Source organism: Perca flavescens, chromosome 2 (genome assembly GCF_004354835.1).
Source record: "Perca flavescens isolate YP-PL-M2 chromosome 2, PFLA_1.0, whole genome shotgun sequence".
NCBI lineage: Eukaryota > Metazoa > Chordata > Actinopteri > Perciformes > Percidae > Perca > Perca flavescens.
Window position 1 is genome coordinate 25078434 of NC_041332.1, and position 16058 is coordinate 25094491.

Below are 16058 nucleotides of genomic sequence, written 5' to 3' on the forward strand. Positions count from 1 at the left end.
AGGCAAGTGAGTCCAAAGAGCAATCTGGATGGGCAGATTGTGGAGCTCGGGTGGTTCAAATTGGCGTATCACCCATCCCACCCCACCATCCCCTGCAACACTGCCAGATTCTCCCTTCAAGCTTTCTCAAGATCACTAAATTACTGGCTTGAGGCTTTGGTGCAAACCCTAATTTAGGAGGCTTTTCTTAATGCAACACATCCATGAATATGAATATCATTATCTGCTGACATCAGGACACAAGGCAGATTAAAACATGATTATCCGGCTTGCTGTTATTGTTTCAGGCAATATATTTAAACTAAAATTTGAAGATGTGAAAATAATTTCCATCCATCTGTGCTGTTTGTTTACATGTCTTGGGGTATCATGGGCATAGTTAGAATTTGTGTACATGAGTTGTTTTTGAATCTCAATAATTGCCATCTTCCTCCTCTGTGTTTATGATTACAGAATAAAAAAATGACAAGAGCGCATATCTCAATTTCTGGACAGAACTAGATTACATATTCTTGTTATGAGAAACCTTAATACAAAAGACACAACTTTGAAGAAATGTTAACTTTATGTAACCCATATGACGCTGGCTCTCTGATACTGCATAGCATGATGGATGCTATAATCTGATCATTTATACGGTTATACGCTTATAAGGTTCAGATGTGAATCATTTGGATGCAGGTTCTTCTTTTCCTCAATGTTGTGAATTGGTTGAATCTATCAGTTTTCTCTCTCACCTTGCCTCTTTGTTTTCTTTCTCAACTTTGTCATTCATGCCATCAGGTATGTCATAGACAGGCAGGTGACATAGGTAATCTCAGAGCCTTTGACAGGGTGTCAGTGGCGTAGGCAAAGCCCTTTAAACACAGCCCGTCTAAGTAAATGGCACACTCTGAAGGGGGGAAATGGATAGCCTGAGAGACAGAGGGGTGTGTTGACAGCCCAAAGCACGAGGACACACATGAGTCATCATGTTTCTGACTTGGGTTGTTCTGACATGGGGCACAGCAGGTATCTCAGGTACTTCTCTCCTGGCAGCTGCAAAGACACAAAGGCTTTCATGCTCATTTCCTAAAACCCCAGTTTGCAAAAAAGTGATGATTACTGTTACTTCTGCTGTTAGACAAGACAAGTGCATCCAAGACGCAGTGTGTTGCCATAGCGAAGTTTCTGCCAATCAATCGCAGGTGTCCAACTGAAGTGACTGTTAAATAAACACCAAGTATTTTGTCAAAACATCATATTTTTTTCCGCTATATGACCCCGTGATATCTTTAGATAAAGCCCAGACTGTGGAACCGCATGTGTATGCGTGTGCATGTTCTCACAGACAGCTGAATACCCCCTACAGCCCCACCAATTTTCATACCTCTCTATGTACTGGAACAAGGTGGTTGCAAAGTACTGTGACTCTGCCCCTTAGGCATTCTATTTATTTGTTTATCTGTCTACATACATTGCTCCTGTTGTTGGCAGGGTCTGGGGAGGGTAATTACTGGTGTGGAACAGCAGGAGAAGAAGCCAATTTAAGTGTGGGCACCACTGAGGTGTGAGGCCTGCCCCGAGAGGCTCCGGCTCCTCACCTGTTCCATTTAGGCTTGGAAGAGAAGAGGGGCCACTGGGGCTAGCCACAGTATGGGATTAGACACAGCATTTGGACACACACACACACACACACACACTCCCACACACTCTATATATCTCACCATCTCTCCCTATCCAGATCAATAAATAATAACATGGGGACAAAAATGTTCCATTTAACAATATATTTGAGTGAGAAGATATTTTATATCGTCCCATAAAGAAAACTGAAAGTTATTAGCCCACTGTGCAACCAGAAAATCTAGATCATTACACTTCAAGCATTTGTTAAGAAAAAACGCATCTTTGAGACAGAATTGTATTTCAAATCTATCTAGGCTTGTTACCTATTTTTCTTCTGCGATGCTGAACATCATATCAGCTTAACACACCAACAATAATAGCATTACTTTTTTAAATAGACAGAGGGATGAAGAATAGTTGTTGTGTAGGAGAAATAAAGGACAGAGATGGACACCAACTTATAGTATAAGAAAAGAATTTAGAAAGAAAAAACTTTAACACACCTGTGACAACATTTTTTTCAGAAGCTGGGGGCAAGGTCATGGAAATTGTGTGTTTTTCTCTAAGTCCCTCCAGAGGGACAGGTCCGAAACTGGAAAACTGATTATTCTACACTGATAGCTCCATTCCAACACCCACTGTGAAACCCAATCACCTTCCTTCCACTTTTTTCATACCACCCTAAAACTCTTAGTGTCCTGTAAAACCTCCTCAGAGCCAACTGCAGAAACAAGGGTGAACTGAGGTGAAGGATCTTGTTTCAGCCTAATGTGTTGTAACTACAGCTACCCTCTTTCCCAACTATAGTATGCTGTGATGTTAACATACAGTATTATAAGGCAATATTCCCAAATTATTGATGCATTTAAAAAGTCTTTACTCACTTATATGCTGTCAGATTGTAAGTCTTGCTCACAGAAGATACACTTAGAGACCTGATTATGTAGGTGCACTTTATTTAATGAGGTTACCATACGACTGGCATTACACTTTTATAACTATATCTGTTTCAGTTCAAAGCTGACACTGCTTTCAGTTGACATTGGCAAACGGCAACAAACCAGTGCATTTTTCTTTTCTTTTTATCAAGAGCTTCACAAAAGTCCCTACTCTGCTAAATCCAGAGTTCCACAAAGGATTAGTTTGATGAGTATTTACAAATACATAGCCTTTAGCTAAGTTCATGTTTAAGGGAATCGCACTTGATGAGCACAACGTGCATGAACAAATAAAATAAAATGCTTTTATATAAAATAGAATGACAACCTTGTAGAATTAAATACAGTATATTTGCCACAGGTGCAATATAAGGCACCGCATGGGTCCCTAGAATGGACAAAGCAATTTCTCGGATAAATAGAGAGACATCACTGCCAGGCAACCACAAACTCTTGTACCTACCTGCCCAAGGACTACGGGCGGAAGATAGCAATTGTGCTACAACCTGGTGCAATGCATCTCTCCTTGTTCTTATCCAAGGTTAATGTTTAATTGTGCATTGGTCCTGTTTAAATAAAATTACATTACATTACAATAGCTGGACACATATTTAAGTCAAACAGCATCAGCATCTCTTTGTGAAAAATATTGTAAACCATAGAGCTATAACATACATTAAAGTTCTGTTATTATCTTTAACTTTAATAGTAATCTCAGGTTCATCAATAACGGTAAATATTTACCCCATTTTATATACTGTATGCATTTCAAATAAATTTAGGTCTGGTGTACTTAATACATTTTTTTTCAATGAATGGAAAACATCTGCCTGCAAGAATGAATTGAATAAACAATTTGATCTGCTTCAGAAAATGGTGATCTGTAGTACAGAATGGTGTTTGTTAGTTCGCATCAGAATATCAGTGGCATTTATCAAGTTTAGTTATAGGTCTTCCAAAACATTTTGCATCCTTCATGCAGCCTCAGTGCAAACAAATAAATTTGTTTATTAAATTTAACTTTGACTATTACAATCATTTGAAAACATTACATTTCTTATCAAACAAGAGAAACAATTATATGATTATTTTGGTACCAATGTGACCACAATGTGAGTTATGATGGAATCTCCACATACACTACCGGTCAAAAGTTTGGGGTCACTTATGCATTTCCATTCCACTCTATTACAGACAGAATACCAGCTGAGATCAGTTGCATTGTTATTTTAACCAGGGCAGCAGTTTTCAGATTACATTATGTGCTTACATAATTGCAAAAGGGTTCTCCAATGTTTTCTCAGTTAGCCTTTTAAAATGATATCAGATTAGTAAACAGAATGTGCCTTTGGAACATTGGATGAATGGTTGCTGATAATGGGCAATGTAGATATTACATTAAAGATCAGCCACTTCTTTCTACAACAGTCGAGAACCCTTTTGCAATTATGTAAGCCTATAATTTAATCTGAAAACTGCTTTTGATTTTTAAGCGGAAATTGATCGAAATGAGTTTTCAATTTCGACCATCAAAATCAAAAGCAGGATCGGCGATGTTCTCTCTCCACCCTTGTCTACTTGCGCACGTCTGAAGAAACCCACAACAGACACAGTGTGCTTGCGTACTGGCTGGTAGCATGTGGCTAAAGTCACAGGTAACGTTAGCTTATTAGTAGCCTGCAGCTTCTCTTTTCAATACACCATTGCCACTGCCGGAGATAACAGAGAAACAACAGAACTGGAAAATCCTGCTGCTTCCCTGAAGTCACCGGTTCGGCAACAATTTGACTTCCCGGTGGTCCATTTGATTGCGCTTTGTTAATTTTGAAAAACTCAAACTGTTATTGTAAAGTCCCTCCTGCTATTTAGTGGCTCTTATTGTGGCATTGCCATCACTGCTAAAAAGAAAATGTTTAAATGCAAAGAAATCGTGACCTTTAAATCAAAATTAAAATAGAATTGTGGATGTGGAGAACCGTGACACCCCTAGTACGTACAGTATAATACTTTATACACAGTACCGGTTTTCATAGTACATGAACTGTACATACAGTTCATATACTAGGAAAACCGGTAAACCGTTTTTTGTTACATTCATGTACTGTAACAGCATTTACATAAGCTTCAGTTGATTGATTTTGAAACAACGCTAAGTCAGTAGTTGGATAGCCATTGGAAATCACTATGTTCGACCGTGGACAAACACAGCCAAGCTCCATCCATCTCACCCTCATTTTCGGCCTCTCTCTCTCTCTCTCTCTCTCTCTCTCTCTCTCTCTCTCTCTCTCTCTCTCTCTCTCTCTCTCTCTCTCTCTCTCGCTCACTCGCTCACACACGCACACACACACACACACACACACACGCATGCAAACTACCATATGGCCAATGGGCCATATGTAAGCTGTTCTATACAGCCTCTTCCATGCTCCAGTGGTCCTGAATTGGATGATCTTTCTCCGTTTTTCTTTTCCTTTTCCTTCCACCAGTGTGGATGACACTCAGACTAGTATTGTCCAAGGTCTGCTGACTTAGGTAACTGCTGTTGTTGTTTATGCCTCATCTCCACAGTACTCACTGAAGGTCAGTTTTATCTCCAGTATTTAAGTTGCCTGAGGCCAGATGCAAGTGGCCGTACACTAAAGGCTTTCCTAGTAATTCCAGTCCGTCACACGTCGTGTATTGATGCTGAAAGAATTATCAGCTTTGACGATGGCATCTGTAGAAAATAGTCTGACCATATCAAATGTCAGTCCTCATTAAGAACTCATAAATGAACTGTTTTCACATCTTTACACTTGTGTCTGTGAAAACTGTCAGACAATTTGTCAAAGTTATACATGCTAGACAGGCCTGCATAGTTGAGACTCCCATCGTGATTGAAATTGACTCTTCTCCTTTCCCTGACTATACCAATACTTCTGCTTTAATTGCAGTAATATATTGGTGTGTCATGGTAATCACATTACATTTGACTACCAAATGGCCTCAGAGCCTGAACTCATCCATATTCTCTGATATCCCAAAGTGACATTAATCAATCAGCTGATCCATACTCAACCATCCTCACAAAGCTTTGCCTCATTCATCTCTGTCTTCTGTCCACGTCTTCAATCTTTCCCTCTCTCTTTCTCTCTCAAGTTCCTTCCTTTGCCTCATCCTTTGTGTTTCTCCCTTATCCGCCGTTATATCTACCTTACAATTGACATTCACGTGGGGTCCTCTGTTTAGGCTGTATGCCTGTTATTCAGATTTTGTGATGCCATACAATGTTAGATCCACCCGGGACTACTCCTCGAAACTCTTCTTGCATCTTCCTGTCCCCAGACATAGTGTCTATAGATCTACAGTATTTTATTGAAACTTTTTGCAACCCATGGCTATCTCCAGTCACCGCCCATGGCAGTAGTTGTGTTTTTTATAGCCACTTTGCATTGATATGTAAATTCTGCTGCATGTATTTAGATTCCTGTCACTGTCTCCTTCCTCCTGGCTAATAAAAAAAAAAAAAAAAAAAAAAAACATGCCAGTATACTATCGACAAGGTCCAAGTAGCCTCCAAGAATTTAGCAAAATTAGGTGTTACTCATTGTACCCTGTGTGTAGGTGAATGTTTTTGAGTTTAGTTTTACAGTGGTGTGAAAAAGTGTTTGCCCCCTTCCTCATTTCCTGTTCCTTTGCATGTGTGTCACACTTAAGTGTTTCGGAACATCAAACCAATTTAAACAAAAGTCAAGGACAACACAAGTAAACACAAAATGCAATTTGTAAATGAAGGTGTTTATTATTAAAGGAGAAAAAAAATCCAAACCATCATGGCCCTGTGTGAAAAAGTGATTGCCCCCCTTGTTAAAACATACTATAACTGTGGTTGTCCACACCTGAGTTCAATTTCTCTAGCCACACCCAGGCCTGATTATTGCCACACCTGTTCACAATCAAGGCATCACTTAAATAGGAGCTGCTTGACACAGTAAGGTCCACCAGAAGATCCTTAAAAGCTACACATCATGCCGAGACCCAAAGAAATTCAGGAACAATTGAGAAAGAAAGTAATTGAGATCTATCAGTCTGGAAAGGGTTATAAAGCCATTTCCAAAGCTTTGGGAATCCAGCGAACCACAGTGAGAGCCATTATCCACAAATGGCGAAGACATGGAACAGTGGTGAACCTTCCCAGGAGTGGCCGGCCGCCCAAAATTACCCCAAGAGCGCAGCGACGACTCATCCAAGAGGTCAAAAGACCCCACAACAACGTCCAAAGAACTGCAGGCCTCACTTGCCTCAGTTAAGGTCAGCGTTCATGCCTCCACCATCAGGAAAAGACTGGGCAAAAATGGCCTGCATGGCAGAGTTCCAAGGAGAAAACCACTGCTGAAAAAAAGAACATCAAATCTCAATTTCTCCAGAACACATCTTGATGATCCCCAAGACTTTTGGGACAACATTCTGTGGACCGATGAGACAAAAGTGGAACTCTTTGAAGGTGTGTGTCCAAGTATATCTGGCGTAGAAGGAACACTGCATTTCATAAAAAGAACATTATACCAACTGTAAAATATGGTGGTGGCAGTGTGATGGTCTGGGGCTGTTTTGCTGCTTCAGGACCTGGAAGACTTGCCGTGATAAAAGGAACTATGAATTCTGCTGTTACCAAGAGATCCTGAAGGAGAATGTCCGACCATCTGTTCGTGTACTCAAGCTGAAACGAACTTGGGTTCTGCAGCAGGACAATGATCCTAAACACACCAGCAAGTCCACCACCGAATGGCTGAAGAAAAACAAAATGAAGAAGCCAAAGTCCTGACCTGAATCCTATTGAGATGTTGTGGTATGACCTTAAAAAGGCCGTTCATGCTCGAAAACCCTCTAATGTAACTGAATTAGGACAATTCTGCAAAGATGAGTGGGCCAAAATTCCTCCAGGACGCTGTAAAAGCCTCATTGCAGTTAAAAAACGCTTGGTTGCAGTTGTTGCTGCTAGGGTGGCCCAACCAGTTATTAGGTTTAGGGGCAATCACTTTTTCACACAGGGCCATGATGGTTTGGATTTTTTTTCTCCTTTAATGATAAACACCTTCATTTACAAATTGCATTTTGTGTTTACTTGTGTTGTCCTTGACTATTGTTTAAATTGGTTTGATGTTCCGAAACACTTAAGTGTGACAAACATGCAAAGGAACAGGAAATGAGGAAGGGGGCAAACACTTTTTCACACCACTGTATATTTCCCCAAGATGTATACATTGAATTTTGAATATTGGCAGCTACTACTGACATTTCTGAAATAAAAAGCACAAATTCCCATTTACAGAGTTGTTAAGAAAGAGAAAATGTCACTAGATATAATCCTATCCATTATCAGATTTCAACCCAGACTTCTTCAGCCTAATGATCTCATTTTACTCTTACAACGTATTGCAACATCTATTTAGAACATCATCACTCTATATCATCTCTATAATTGAAATCTCTTTATCCTTCTTGGGCAGGGTACTAAACAGCTCTCATGTCCTAAAATGTAGCACAGATGGCCCCAGTGCAGTGACTAACTTAGCAAAATTAAAGTATAACTTATTCAGTAAAACATATGTACAAAAAATAGCAGCAGACTTTAACAACACATTAAAGGAAATCATCTAAAAGGATATAGGCGCTGTACTTCTGCATTGGTTGAAAGCACATCTTGTCACTATACCACTGTACTAAGTTGGCAGATGTTGTCTTTGTACTAATATCTCTTTGGTTAAACTCCTCTAAAAGGCTATTATCAGCATACTTTATATGACTCATCCAAAATGCACTGCAACAGGCACTACTGCAGAAAATACAGGAAATCAATATTTAGTCAAGGGTGGAATTTTGATGTGACACAGCAAACTACTGACCTTGCTTGTAATAATGTGTAGCTCAGAAACCCCAGACTAACCCATGCAAATCCCTTTGCACTACTATATTATACTTTAAGCGCTGTTTTCTTCTGTACCATGATTATAATAATATTCCCTTATGAGTCATGCCACATGGACCTAAGTCATTTCTGTTCCTGCTTGCAAATATGCTTTATAAATCATGCACAAGTTGAAGGAGCTTATAGGATAACATTTCACAGGAACTGCACTATTTACAGTATGGTAAATAATATGGACATATACACATATTGCATTGGGATGCTCTACCAAATGTGAATACTCCAATTTTCCACATTTTATGACATTCAGTTTGAAGAAGGCAAGCTTCACACTTAAATAAACTTAATTATTTCCAAAGAACACTCCCTCCAGAGAGGGCATCACCCTGGCTCTGTATTGAGCAGTCGGTTGCTCCAGTACCGCCACTCCAATGTTTATCCATAAACCTAACAAGAGAAGCTAAAACTCATCCAATATTCACCAACCTGAAAGGGATGTGGATTAAAGTCGCCAGGATGTTTAAGTTTGACCCTTTTTTGAATGTATGCTCTAGTATCTGGTTGAATCCAAAACTACGCGTTAACAAATAGCCCATTTGGTGGAAGGATTGGATTGAGAGGGGCATTGTTACTCTGGGCGATCTTTATTACAACAATACTATGAAATCCTTTGATGACCTGGTACAACAATTTGGAATCCCCAAGTCACAATAGATACTTACAATTATGTCACATGCTTTTGGGGATTTTTAGACCCAACACAACAGCTCCTAAAACAACTGGATTCCTAGAAGAGATATCAAGGTACCATAGTCAAGGATTCAAGGCTTCTGTGTATTACTTCATGTTGATTCAGACAGCAGGGGACGGGGCCATACTAGCTCTTAAGAGCATATGGGAGAGGGACCTAAGTCACTGGAGGAGGATGAGTGGATAAAGATATGTACGAACATAAAAATCATGTCACGGGATGCAAGAGTATGTTTAATACAGTGTAAAAAAAAATGCATCGCTTTTATTGGACCCCGTCTAGACTGTTTAGATTAGGTCTGATCGCAAATCCAAACTGCTGGCGATGTAAATCTGAAGAGGGTCATCTTTTACATGCCTTATGGTCCTGTGACAAAGTGCAAGAATTTTGGACATGGATACACAGTCTCCTTATTGAGATCTCAGGGATTCAAATAGAGTTCTGTCCCAGACTATTTGTCTTAGGGGATGATTCAGTATTAACCGAAGGGAGTAAGTACATCAAAAATTGGATCCAAACCAGCATCATGATAGGCAGACAGATACTTCTTAGAGGGTGGAAAACTGAGGGAGTACCCTCGGTCCAAGAGTGGACTGTTGAATTGGCAAGAGTGGCAGCATTTGAAAGGATGTCTTATAAGACATTTGTTGTATTTGTATTTGTATGAATGCTGTATTCAAAAAATTTAAAAAACTGTTAATCACAAAAATTATTTCCAAAGAAAACCATCTGTGTTTCTATCTGAGGTGCAGAGACGAGGACAAAAGGGATTCTGTAGATATAACCAGTGGATAGAAAGATGCTGAGAGAGGTATTAGCAAGAAGGTGTGAATTAGTGACTAAGAGGTAGAGACAGAGAGAAAGAAATTGAGGACTGATGCTGCAGACCGCTTGCTGGTGGATCTCTCTCACTCCCTACCTCTTTAATCATTTCTTTTTTGTGGAACTGGCCTTGGGCCCTATGTGATGCTGTTCACCTTTACGCAAACAGGTCAGTCAGACAGGCCGCCTACCACTGATGAAAGCTAAGCTTGGGGAATCACTGAAAGACACAGGAATCAGCATTCACAGCACATAGAATGGGGTAAAAAAGGAAGGGTAAAAAACATTTCTTGTGACCTGTCATTTTGCTATCATCGAAAGACATGCTAATGAAGTTGCGTTCCATCAGCAGAAGTTGTCACTTCCAATATTTTTCTAGTCAACTGAAAGTGCCTTTCATGGTGTTTGTTACATTTATTTTGTGAGAATAGCATCAGGCATGAGTTTTGATTTCTTTTTTTATGCTCCATTTCACAGTTACAAACACATGTTTGAAGCTGCCACAATGATTTTAGACAGTGTCACCCTCCTTTTTTTTTTTTTTTTTCCATGACACTTCACTTGACACATAGAGCCTCTCTGTTTCAAGTCTTTCTTTATGCAATTGCAACAAGGCAAGGAAGAGCAAGAATTGCAAAGGCACACTGTCAACTTGAATTCAGAAAAAAGCTGAATTATGTGTGTGAATGGGTCTAAGGTTGGGATGTGAAAGCCCTGTACTTAAAAGGATGGTAGACAGCTGGTTTTCGAGTTGTGAAGTTGAGAGAAAAAGAACATATCTTTCTGTTGATTCTATTCTCTTTGTTTATCTTTTTAAGCTGTCGCATGTCATTTCGAGGGAGTAAAATAACAAAGAAGTCTCGCCACAAAGAGTCAGCAGTTCCCAGTCTCGCAGTAAATTACACACTAATCAAAGCAAGCTAGCAGAAAGTCTCCATGGGATTTTTAACCAGCTGTTTAGGATCCCATTGACTCATGTGTACATGTGCTTTTCACAGAGATCCCTTGATTTTCCTGAATGATTTATTTGATCATAAGTAGCATTGTGTCCTCTCTGGGACATATTTTCTTAATAGCATGTTAAACATTTACAATGTTCTACAATGTAAGGACCACATCTGGCACAAGTTAAGTGACTGATATACTATATAGTACTAAGACCTTGCTTTTCAATCATGTCAAATTAAAGGAGCATTTCATATTCCTTTATTATTCTCAATGGTTTACTGTTAGTATGAGTATTGCACTTGTCAAATGATAAATAACATGCAGTAAATAAGCCATCAAGGAATACTCGAGCTGAGAAAGATGCTATCTTTCCACAATAAACATGTTTTCTCTTCTTCTCAATTCCCTGATTCTCCTCATTATCACTAGGTAAATCGATAGAACGCTCCCCTTACAATCGAGAGTCAGATCTATTTACTTAAAGTGCTTTAAAAAGTTTGTGCACATCCTTCATTTGAATTATTTGAGCATTGACTCAATTGCATTATTGCTGCTATGATATTTTTGTACATGATGAACAATTGCACACAAAGACTATTTGGTAGTGTTTCTGGTAGTGTACAGATTTACAGTAATATGAACCATCCTGACTGACAGACTCATATCTGATTGTTAACAGCAACAAAACTGCCATTGAATCTAAATATGATCAGAAAATGGGGACAGTGTGGATGAGTTTAGGTGGCTCTTTAAATGAGTTGAAGGGTGTGCATCATTTTCAGTGGGTTTTACAAAAGCAGTTCCTTTCAACCTGATTCTGTCATTAAGTTGCAACAAACATTTTATGTTTCAATCAAATGTCATGGTAAGCTCCACATATATCAGGACATGCTTGGGACAGCTTCTAATAATAATTGCATAGTTACCCTATGTGATTCAGAGATAAAGAGTGTCTAATCATTTTCCGCATTATGCTAATACCATGCAGCACATTATGGGAGAGTGATAAAATTCCTGGTAAGCCTTGCTAATCCGCCCTAGTGCTAAAATAATGATTGCTTTTTGTCTGCTGTTGAGAAAGTGGTCCACACCATGTGGGTCATGCGCCGCCTGAAAAATGTGTATCTGCATGTTTCATTTTAATAACTCTCTCTCTCTCTCTCTCTCTCTCTCTCTCTCTCTCTCTCTCTCTCTCACACACACACTCACACAACAAAGCCTATTTGCCACTATAAGTGAGCCCTGGGCATTTTCTATTAACAAACAGTGTATGAACAGATGTGTGCATGTGCACATACAAACGTGCTCACACAGAAACAAGTGCTTGTCTCTTCTCTCACAGACGCATCCCCCCACCCCCTGTTAATTTTTCACAGGGAACTTCGCAGGAGCATAAAAAGAGCATGAGAAGTACATGCAGGAGAGCAGATTTAACAGTTCTCATATGGTTATTTGCTTGTCTGCCAGTAGACAGCATACTGCAGCAAGTAATAAAACTTGACAGGGACCCAGGGGCTTGTGTCCTGCTGTAACCCACCACCATGGCTTCTGTTTTGTTGGCTTGATTGTGTTACTTAAAGAACTGCTGCTGCACTATTGCTCATGTGATAAATTCATTTTCTAGATATTTTTATTTGCATGCCTTTGCCCTCCTGCATGCAAAGAGGAAACATGAGGGAGAGATGTCTCTTTGTGTTTCTATAGCTTTAAACGCAGTTAGCGAGTAAGCACTCTCAAAAAGAGCCTAGAACCTCTCCAGTTTGATAAGACTCAGTTTGGAGGCTACTGTGTGAGTAATCAGGCTACAATACAAAGTTCTAGTTGTAGCACTTGAAAATCCATATGTGCTTTTGCCAAAGTGGCTCATGTCCATAGCAACTGGATAGTGGCTGAAAGAGCTTTGACAATATGAGATATGTTTGTTCTATGCAGTAAGACCAAATATTACTGTATTCTTTTTATTTTCATTTTGAGATGCGATCATTTACATTGATAATATTTAGTAATGCTTCCAAAATGGTGTAAGTTTAAGACATGGTTATTGTAGAATAATGGAGAAGTGAGTGTCCACAGCTTCAAGAGAGATAAAAGACCGTGAACACCGATCCTTACTGATACATAACATCAAAGCATAGTTGTTTTGAAAGAAAGGAGAGTATATAATCGTAATGTAAATGGGCCCCTACACAAGATCAAAGCACTGCATTTTCAAAAGAAATGTGGGAGATATGATCATAATGTAAATTAGTCCCTGTGTACAAATTTGTTCTTCTGTTTGGGGACAGCAAATACATTTTGACTTGTCATTATACTTTCCCTTCATGAACGCAGCCCACATTATGCATTCCCTGCTCCAACTAAATGCATAATTAAAAATAAGCATCTCTCTGCATTTCAAACAATATCTCCCTCTTATTTCCACAACCAGGCAAAAGGAGCAGCCTCTGTGTACGTTAACCACTGCAGTGTTCAGTGTGCAGTAGCTCGTGCACAGATGGATGTGTGTTGCTTTGATAAACATCAGACCGCACACTATTGATTGGTCTTTACTCTGATTTGATGTGTGTGATGGCTGAACTGCATCTAGCTGTGAGGGGGCTGCGCCATGGGCCGAAAGCACACACATCAGCAGGAATGGAGGCCCTACAGAGAAACAGGAAGGAATGAGGAAATAGAGGACACTTGCCAACTGGGAGGGCTAAGGGGGCAGACTGTTTAACAGGAGAATGGATGGGTTTGTGGTGTGGGGGTGCAGCAGTTGGAGCAAATCCTTTGATGCAACAACACACGTTGCAACAAATGTGTGTTAAATCCTTGAATGAGGTTGGATCTATAAGAATGGACAGAAATAAAATATCCAATCAGAGGCAGAAACATCTACAGCACAGTGTTGAGCAGTGACTAAATAGAAAAAGGGAAACCGTCGAGCCAGACGTCATGGATTGAACAAAATAGAGCAGCATTGCCTCAGTTGCTGGTCGTCTGCCATTCATCAGCTCCCTGCCAGCTGCTAGGTTGGCATGCTTAAGGGGCATGAGGCAGAGATATGTGTTTGTTGGGTGGAGGAGGGGGGGGTTGTTATCACTGGTCATTGCTGCCTTTCTAACCACAGACATCAACAAACCTGATGATGTGTTCTTAAAATGAAAGTCTGTAAGTAGTGAGCCTATAGCTTGAAATTGCCCATGTGTCCACAGTCCTTCTGTAATTAAGCAGGCTTTTGTGATTGTGTGAGTTTTTGCTCTTCCCTGACGAAAGATTGCTTTTCTTTTAATCATAGTTGCTCCAGTAGGACCCCTCGGAGGGCTCTGGAGATGGAGATGTAGAGGGCCATTAGACTGAGGAGCTAAATTAGAGGTTTCAGTGGGCCCGAAAATTCAAGCATTCGCTTAACTGTCCCATGTGTGCTTGAAGCCTGAGCCCAACTAGACCTTAATTATCCTTCACATACTCATAGTGGTACACTAAAAACCATATTGTCAAAAATGAATGTGTATTTACTTTGATCTGTCCCCCACCTGACCCTGTAGGATTGAGATAAAAAAAGGTTTAGGACACATCCATAAAGGGAATGAAAACTATAACTCACCTTCCATTTTCAGTTCTGTGTACCGGAATGAATTGTGTTTTATAATAAAACAGTATATGTGGAAAATGGCTTGCCAGCTCTTTCCTGCAATTACAGTCGAGGCTCAGCTAGCTACACGCCATGCGCATAATAAATGAGTCTTCATACAAGTGCAAATTGCATATCCTGTACAAACAATGTGAATTCAAATAAGTGTAACATATAATACAATATGACCCCCTGTCAGGTCACAGTGACTTTGACTTGAATACAAAGTCTCAGCTAAATGGAGCCATCAAGACATATGGTCTGGCTTGTAAAAAGTCAGTTACAGTACTTTGACTTCAAAGTGATTTTTCTTTTTTATGTATATTGCACGCCATTGCTGTTGAAAGCGGCAATCAAAACTTTTCCAGCATTCCAGATGGGTCAGAAAAATGTATTTGTAAGTAAGACACAATCTTTCACATCATGTGTTGACACAAAACAAAAACACAAGTTTCTTCTTAAGACGGAATAAATTAATTAAACTGTTTCATTTTTGCTGAAAAGAACATTAGAAAATGTTGAGAAGAAAAGTCCGGGAGCTGAGAGAAGGCAAGCATGGCATGAAATAAATTAGCTTGTTTTAGACACCTACTGTACCTTACACATGGAGGGACATTCTGTATATTAGAATTACCTTTATTAAAAATATATAGGAGAACTGGATACGCCGTTCAAAGATGGCACCCTATTCATTTCTGTGAAAGTTGCTCACTGGAACCTTGGCTGAAAAAGTCTTTCTTCCTAATGCTTCCATATTTGTGGGACCATAGAGCATGCGCATCCTCTCCAGCCAAGCCAGTTGAGAGCATGCATGTCCAAGACTTCCTTTGGCCAAGCAGCCTGACTTCCTGTTGGCTTTTGCACACATGAATGAGATAAAATATATTAATTATACAGCTATTGTAGACTTTCCAAATGTTATTGAACTTAATGGATTTAATTCATATAATAAAAAGATTCTTTTCGGGGGTAGTGATGCTCAGAAAAATCTTCTTACTTTTTTACTGCCCCTCCTTTTCCAATAATAGTGTATGGGAAAAAAATAAAAAGCCTTTTTGGCCAGAGATGAATGTAAAGTTACAATATCCCGTGTGTCTCTACGCCAATATCGCTTCACAGCCCAGCTCCATTCCTGAAGGCTCTGAAGTGCCCACAGTCCTCATCAGTAAACATGCCTTCCTTCCTCTGACTATGTGTCTGCCCTGGTGGTGAGGGGAACAGTTGGGGCAAGGGTAATCAGAGTTTAATGAACTCTCACCAGGGAGCAGCATGGCTGCCATCAGCATAGATATGCCCATACGCGCAGCCACAAGGATGCAAGATAGTGGATGTAATTTATTGTAAAGAGACAGGAGTCAGTGGTGGATATTTGCTTTGAATTATTTCTGATTTAGCCCTGCCTGCGCTGTCCTTGGCATTGTTAGCATTGTTAGATAGATGCATATGTGTGGAGAGATAGTGTATCTA

The 16058-nt window shown here is 39.8% G+C and overlaps 1 protein-coding gene across 2 annotated transcripts in view; it reads left to right on the top strand.

Moving 5' to 3' along the window:
- ctnna2 (catenin (cadherin-associated protein), alpha 2) overlaps positions 1-16058 on the top strand; it is a 351715-nt gene that overhangs the window by 175386 nt on the left and 160271 nt on the right. The gene's annotated exons all lie outside the window — the stretch shown is intronic.